This window comes from Trichechus manatus, unplaced genomic scaffold, assembly GCF_000243295.1.
Source record: "Trichechus manatus latirostris isolate Lorelei unplaced genomic scaffold, TriManLat1.0 scaffold00187, whole genome shotgun sequence".
In the NCBI taxonomy this organism is placed as follows: Eukaryota; Metazoa; Chordata; class Mammalia; order Sirenia; family Trichechidae; genus Trichechus; species Trichechus manatus.
Genome location: NW_004444123.1, coordinates 2867 through 11212, shown reverse-complemented (window position 1 = coordinate 11212; position 8346 = coordinate 2867).

Genomic DNA, 8346 nt, shown 5'->3' with positions numbered 1-8346 from the left:
TGGGAATACATGGGTCCCACAAATCTCAGGGGGTTCTTTGGTGCCAGGATTGATGGGTGCCCATCTGTGCCACCAGTCATGGGTGGCAGGATTTTTTGCAACACACACACACACAAACACAAACCCACCAATAACCAAACTCATTGCCATCAAGTCGATTCTGACTCCTAGCGACCCTAAAGGACAGAGTAGAACTGCCCCACAGGGTTTCCAAGGAGCGCCTGGTGGATTCAAACTGCTGACATTTTGGTTAGCAGTCGTAGCTCTTAACCACTACGCCACTAGGGTTTCCAAACCCACCAGGGCTCCCTAACTCTCATAAAGAAAACTTAAATATGCTTACAGGCTTATTTAGCAGTACAAAAGCCAAAGGAGACAAAATTTTTACCCAATCACATTTCTGGTTGCACCACGTCACATTTAAGGCTGATATCCCAGCTGCTTTGCTTCACTGAACATTTCTTTCACCTTTCACCGTTACCCAAGTCATGAAGGGCAGCAAATACTTTTAGTGGGAAAGGAGAGTCCTAAGAAACACAAGAGGTGGAAAAAGTGGATGGGATGCCGTGTGTCTCACGGTTCATGGAAGTGATGTAGTAGAACTGCTCTACAGAGTTTTCAAGGCTGCAACTTTTTGGAAGCAGATTGCCAGGCCTGTCTTCCAAGGTGCCTGTGGGAGGGTTCAAACTGGCTAGTAGTCCAGCACTTAACTGTTTGGGCCACCCAGGGGCTAAAATCTGAAGAAGCTGATAATAAAGCTATTGGCTCCATGCCAGTAATGTCTGAACCTAGACATCCAGAGGGAAACTTAAACATTTAAAACAATGTCTTATTTTAAGAATATAAGAAACCTCTTGATAAAAACTAATTATATTGTCCAATTAATTATACTGCATTTTCCAGGAAGAATTTCAGGAAAGAACATATGGAATCTAAGACTAAATACTAGTTATTACAGTTCTTGACAAGTTATCCCAATGTTTTAGCTACCATACACTGTGTCATGCTATGTTTGCAAATACAATAAAATGTTTAATTCATAATTTTCTATTGAATAAATTGAATGTAAGGAATTACTTAGGGTTGTTTTATTCCTCTTATTGATAATCTTTTTCTGTACCAAACCAATCTTTTACTTCCTCTCAGTTTTTATTCTTATAACCATGGTGCATAAATAAGTTGTGTCAAGTACTGCCATAAGTACCATAAGATAGAAGAACAATGTTTTGCACAACAAATTATTTTTTAATTTAGAATGTTAAAAATCTCATATATATACATACATATACATGTGCATATATACATGCACACATATATGTACACATACTTTATGACATATGTTTGAGAAACAATGTATTATTCTATACAGAGTGTGCCAGTGGAAATTAACATATAATTTATTTTTATTAGACTACCATGTCTATAGAACAAATGGCCCCACAGGGAGCACCATGAAACTAAACTTAAGAATTATAATGCATAAAGAATGAATAAAAGGTGCCCCTCACAACCCACAACCTCAACTTCTTAGAATTGTTAACCCAGTGCTTACAAAACCCTTTGTGCACGTAAAATATGTCTTTGAACTGGTAAATTACGAACATTGGGAAATAGAGGGTCAGACTGCTGTGTTGTTGTTGTTAGGTGCCATCGAGTTGGTTCTGACTCAGAGTGACCCTATGTGCCACAGAATGAAACACTGCCCAGTCATGCGTCATCCTTACAATCATTGTTATGCTTAAGCCCATTGTTGCAGCCACTGTGTCAATAAGTTTCACGGAGGGTCTTCCTCTGTTTCACTGACACTCTACTTTACCAAGAACGATGTCCATCTCCAGGGACTGATCCCTCCTGATAACACGTCCAAAGTATGTGAGACATAGTCTCATCATCCTTGCTTCTAAAGAGCGTTCTGGTCGTACTTCTTCCAGGACAGATTTGTTCGTACTTTTGGCAGTCCGTGGTATATCCCGTAGTCCTCTCCAACAACACGATTCAAAGGCGTCAATTCTTGCTCCGTCTTCTTTATTCATCATACAACTTTCACACGGATAGGAGGTGACTGAAAACATCATGGCTTGGGTCAGGCGAACCTTACTTTTCAAGGTGACATCTTTGCTTTTCGACACTTTAAAGCTGCAGCAGCTTTGCCCAGGGCAATGCATCCTTTGATTCCTTGACTGCTGCTTCCATGGGTGTTGATTGTGGATCCAAGTAAAATAAAATCCTTGACAACATCAATCTTTTCCACATTTATCATGATATTGCTTATTGCTCCAGTTGTGAGGATTTTTGTTGTCTTTATGTTGAGGTGTAATCCATACTGAAGGCTGTGGTCTTTGATCTTCATCAGAAAGTGTTTCAAGTCCTCTTCACTTTCAGCAAGCAAGCTTCTGTCATCTGCATAACGCAGGTTGTTAGTGAGTCTTGCTCCAATTCTGATGCCTCATTCTTCTTCATATAGTCCAGCTTCTCAGATTCTTTGCTCAGCATACGGACTGAATAGGTATGGTGAAAGGATATAACCCTAACACAAACCTTTCCTAACTTTAAATCACGCAGTATCCCCTTGTTCTGTTCAAACGACTGCTTCTTGATCTATGTACAGGTTCCTTATGAGCACAATTAAGTGTTCTGAAATTCCCATTCTTCACAATGTTATCCATAATTTGTTATGATCCACATAGTTGAATATGTTTGCATAGTCAATAAAACACAGGTAAACGTCTTCCTGGTATTCTCTGCTTTCAGCCAGGATCCATCTGACATTAGCAATGATATCCCTGGTTCTGCATCCTCTTCTGAATCCGGCTTGAATTTCTGGCAGTTCCCTGTCTATATACTGCTGCAGCTTATTTTGAATGATTTTCAGCAAAATTTTACTTGCATGTGACATTAATGATATTGTTCGATAATTTTCACATTCTGTGGGATCACCTTTCTTGGAATAGGCATAAATATAGCTCTCTTCCAGTCAGTTGGCCAGGTAGCTGTCTTCTAAATTTCTTGGCATAGATGAGTGAGTACTTCCAGTGCTGCATCCTCTGTTGAAACATCTCAATTGGTATTCCTTCAATTCCTGGAGCCTTGTTTCTCACCGATGCCTTCAGTGCAGCTTGGACTTCTTTCTTTAGTACCATTGGTTCCTACTCATATGCTACCCCCTGAAATGGTTTAACGTTGACCAACTATTTTTGGTATAGTGACTCTGTGTATTCCTTCCATCTTCTTTAGATGCTTCTTGAGTTGTTTAATATCTTCCCCACAGAATCCTTCAGTACTGCAACTTGAGGCTTGAATTTTTTCTTCAGTTCTTTCAGCTTGAGAAATGCAGAGTGTGTTCTTCCCTTTTGCTTTTCCATCTCCAGGTCTTTGCACATGTCATTATAATACTTTACTATGTCTTCTCCAGCCGCCCTTTGAAATCTTCTATTCAACTCTTTTACTTCATCATTTCTGCTTTTCAATTTAGTTATTGAAGTTTCAGACATTATTTTGGTCTTTTCTTTCTTTCCTGTCTTCTTAATGACCTCTTGCTTACTTCATGTATGATGTCCTTGATGTCATTCCACAACTCGTCTGGTCTTCTGTCATTAGTGTTCAATGTGTCAAATCTATTCTTGAGATGGTCTCTAAATTCAGGTGACATATACTCAAGGTTGTACTTTGGCTCTCACCAACTTGTTCTAATTTTCTTCAGTTTCAGCTTGAACTTGCATATGAGCAACTGATGGTCTGTTCCACAGTTGGCCCCTGGCCTTGTCCTGATTGATGATATTGAGCTTTTCCATTGTTTCTTTCCACAGATACAGTCCATTTGACTCCTGTGTATTCCATTTGGCGAGGTCCATGTGCATAGTCGCCATTTATGTTGCTGATAAAAGGTATTTGCAATGAAGAAGTCATTGGTCTTACAAAATTCTATCGTGCAATCTCCAGCATTGTTTCTATCACCAAGGCTACATTTTCCAACTACTGATCCTTCTTCTTTGTTTCCAACTTTCGAATTCCAATCTCCAGTAATTATCAATGCATCCTGACTGCACGTTAGATCAATTTCAGACCACAGAAGTTGGTAAAAATCTTCAATTTATTCATCTTTGGCCTTAGAGGTTGGTGCGTAAATTTGAATAATAGTCGTATTAACTGGTCTTCCTTATAGGCGTATGGATATTATCCTATCACTGACAGCATTGTATTTCAGGATGGACGTTGAAATGTTCTTTTTGATGATGACTATCACACCATTACTCTTCAAGTTGTGGTTCCTGGCATAGCAGACCATACGATTGCCCAGTTGAAAATGGGCAATACCAGTCCATTTCAGCTCAGTAAGGCCTAGGATATCAATCAATGTTTACGCGTTCCATTTCATTTTTGACAATTTCCAATTTTCCTAGATTCATACTTAGTACTTTCCATATTCTGATTATCAGTGGATGTTCGCAGCTGTTTCTTCTCGTTTTGAATCATGCCACACCAGCAAATGAAGGTGTGGAAAGCTTGACTCTATCCACATCATTAAGGTCGACTCTACTTTGAGGAGGCAGCTCTTCCCCAGTCGTATTTTGAGTGCCTTCCAACCTGAAAGGCTCATCTTCTGGCACTATATCAAACAATGTTCTGCTGCTATTCATAAGGTTTTCACTGGCTAAATCTTTTCAGAAGTAGACTGCCAGGTCCTTCTTCCTAGTCTGTCTTAGTCTGAAAGTTCAGCTGAAACCTGTCCACCATGGGTGACCTTGCTGGTATTTGAATACCAGTGGCATAGTTTCCAACATCACGGCAACACGCAAGCTTCCACAGTATGACAAACTGACAGACTGCTGGAAGAAGTTTAAATAATACCTGTTTCACCCTATTCACTTTACTTATCGCGTTTCATTCAAGATAAGAAATTATGTTTATACAATCCAATGACAATTAGTTTACCAGAACAATCTTTATTAATCAAGCTAAATTTTCACGTGTGGGCAACTTTTACTAATACGGTTGGTTTACATCAACTAAATATAACATTAAAGATTAAAAAAACATAAACTGCTTTAATACAATCAGAAGTCAAATCCACACACAAAATTTATATGAAATCTTTAAAAGTTTATTCTAGTTTCTCTTAAATAATTTCCAAAAGCAAATTTTTCATGAGATAATAGGAAAATGTGATTGTATCAGAATACAAACCATATGTAAGAATTAATCTCATGGTGTTACCAGATTGTAAGTGTTTTGAAAACAGAATACATCACTCATCTTTGTATCCTGTTGTTTAGGATAGTGGCTAGTATATAGTGGTGCTGTTGTAGTTCACGGCCATGGAGTTGGCCCTCAACCTATGGTGACCCCACACACAAATGAATGAAGCAAAGCGCTGCTCAGTCCTCCACCATTCCCATGATCAGTTGTAGATTGGACCATTATGATTCATATGATTCTTAAAAAATAATTGCTCAAGTGAGCCAATCAACACTTTGCATTGCTTAAAAATGCAGCCTTCAGTCAAATAAGGCAAAACGCACGCACACGCACACACACAAACACACACACCCCTTTTGGCTCCGCATGTTAAGAAGCTTGCCAAAGTAAAACAAAAATCAGTTATCACTGTACTAGGTTAAAGCACCACTACGGCCCCATTGGCAGTGCAGCTAGTACTTCAACTGTAGCCCTTTTTCATGGGTGATGAGCTTCAATTAATTTTATCATGCGCTTCCCTGAGGCCACAGGGAAAGATTCTGCCATGACGTGTTTTTTGCCTTTTATTTTTCCTGCCATTTTCCAGCATACCGAGTCCTGTCTTTTGGCTCATCTTCGCTTTTTATTGACCTTTTTATTGACTTCTACCTGATCACTTGATGGACTTTAAATTTTTATTCGACTCTACTGTAGCAATAACATCTAGTAGATATTATATAACCTATTGTCTTCCTGCCTCTAACTCAGGGAGGAATACCCTCCTCTGATGAAAGGAACATGCATGGCGGTAGTACAATCATCAGCCCAGAAAGATTTCAGGAAGACAGAGTGAGGCCTGAATGGTTAAAGGAAAAAACAGAAAGGAAACCCAAATAGCTGATGGATTTTCTTGGTTACAATTCATTATGAATTAACTTTTAAAAATATACATGTTTTTCTCTTGTGAAACTGAGCCTACAGTTTTCATGGTCCCCTCTCCCACACTGCTCTCTATTTTTGCCTGGTCTTATTGCCTATTGATGTTCATCCAGTTATTCTCAACCACTTTATTCCTTCTTCATCTTGTTAGCTTCAGTATTTCCCCTAATTATCAACTCCTGAGGAATATCAGCCAAGGTCAGAAGGCAAGTGCTGGAATTCCACTACATTCTGTCCATTTTTGCTTAGAATCAACTCTCAACTTGCCCAGAATTGCTCTCATGGACTTCCATTTGCCCATGTCATCACTTGGGAACAAAATTCCTCCCCCATACCCGAGGCCCAGGCTGTTAAAAATCTCGAAGCTATAATGGGCCTTTGAGTCACAGCTGACCCAAGGTGTTGAATTTTTTTCCTTCCTACTTAAAAAAAACAAAAAAGATAAAAATTCATTTTCTTTCCTTCTAGTCCCAAGACTCTTTTGTATTGCTATTAACTTACAGATTGTTCAATGTGCTTAATGATAACACTAATAACAATCAGAGTTTTATCACGTGGAAAACAGGCAAAGCAAGATCCTGATTTAGAGCAGACCATCGATCGTGTTGATGTTTATTTAGACTTTCTAAAATGTTCTTCCAAAGAGATTCAGTTCAGTGAATTCAAAACCTATCAGCCAGATTTTTTATAATATGATCCTGCTGTTCAGTATTTTTCCCGAGTTCTAATTTACATGAACATCGATTTTCTGATCTCATGCCTTCCCTAAAAAAGCCCTGCAGAGTCACGCCCTGTCTCTGTACTTTGCCCAACTTTTGGAGCTTCTCTGAGTCCCCTGATCATATCTTTGCACTGGCTCCACCTGGATTCTAACTTAGGATTCTTCAGAGCATATATGGCAATTGTTTTTCTTTCGGGGGAAACAATTTCGGCGTTAAAACCTAGTGTTAAGTAAACACAACACACACACACAGGCAGGCACACACACATACAATTAATTAACTGTTATTATTTTATGAAAACTTCAACCTAAAATTCCTTCAAATAAAGGACTGTTCTAAGTGTATTTGAAATGGTAATATCTCTAATCCTTATCAAAAGTGGTCAAAAACAATTGGACTTTCTCAACACAAAGGTTAAAATCTGATGAATTTATAATACTTTTCAGAAATATAAAATATTCGTTTTGGTAACAGAAGAAATAACCTGCATAGATTTCTGCGCCCCTCAGGAGCCTCACTGGATGCGGGCCCCACAAAGGCAGGGCTTTTGTCTATGCTGCCCCCCTAATGGCAGGCACAGTGCCTGCACATAATAGATGCTCAGTCATTCTACTGGAGTGAATAGATGAATGATTTGCGTGGAATACTGTCCCACCTAGACTTCTTAAGACCATGGATTGTGCCTTATAAGTTCAATAAATATGTGTTCATAAAAAACTATGAAGCTTTCCATACGGCTGAACCTATGAATGTGGCCATCGTAAGGTTTGCTGTCCTTAACCCTCAGGCACACAGAAATGCAGTTTGATCCTACTCTTTAGGTTCTGCGATTAGCTCTAGAAAGCCTCTGAGAAAGCGAACTCACATTCTCGGTGAAGGCAAGAAAAGCCCAGGAACATGTTGCAACCAATGACATTCTATCAAAGTGACATCTGTCAGATTAGCCTACTGTCCACATCAGGGGCTGGAAGGGATGGAGCATGAGACAGGTACATTTTAGCTTAAGACAGGCAGGCAACTGCCCCAAGGTACCAAGGCAATCAGATGGAAGAGCAGGCCCTGGGGAAAAGCTTCAAGAAGGGGCACAAGCCGCCGGGGTGGACATTATGACTGCAGGCTCTTGAGAGGGGAGTCCAGAGCGGGACTGTGGAGATGCTGAAGGCATGGTGTCTACTTCAAGTTTGCCTGCTTCCACAGCAGAGGTTTCATCAGCATCCACGTATGTCTTTTCTCCACGGATGAAACAGAATTGTTCCCTTAGGAGATTTACGTCTGCATTTTAAACTTTGTGACTAACTTAAGAACTTGGGGGCAGGGGAGCGGCTGAGATCCCATTTACTCAACTCACAGCTTTCATCTTCCATCCACCGTCATAATTTGGTGAACAGATTTTGTTGCTTGGTGTGCTGAAGAAGTAAGAATGGAGTGTATTATGCAACTTCCTGCAAGTCTAATTAAGATTCTTAGCATTTTGAACCTGCAATATACACCCGTTAATCTAAGAAGAAAA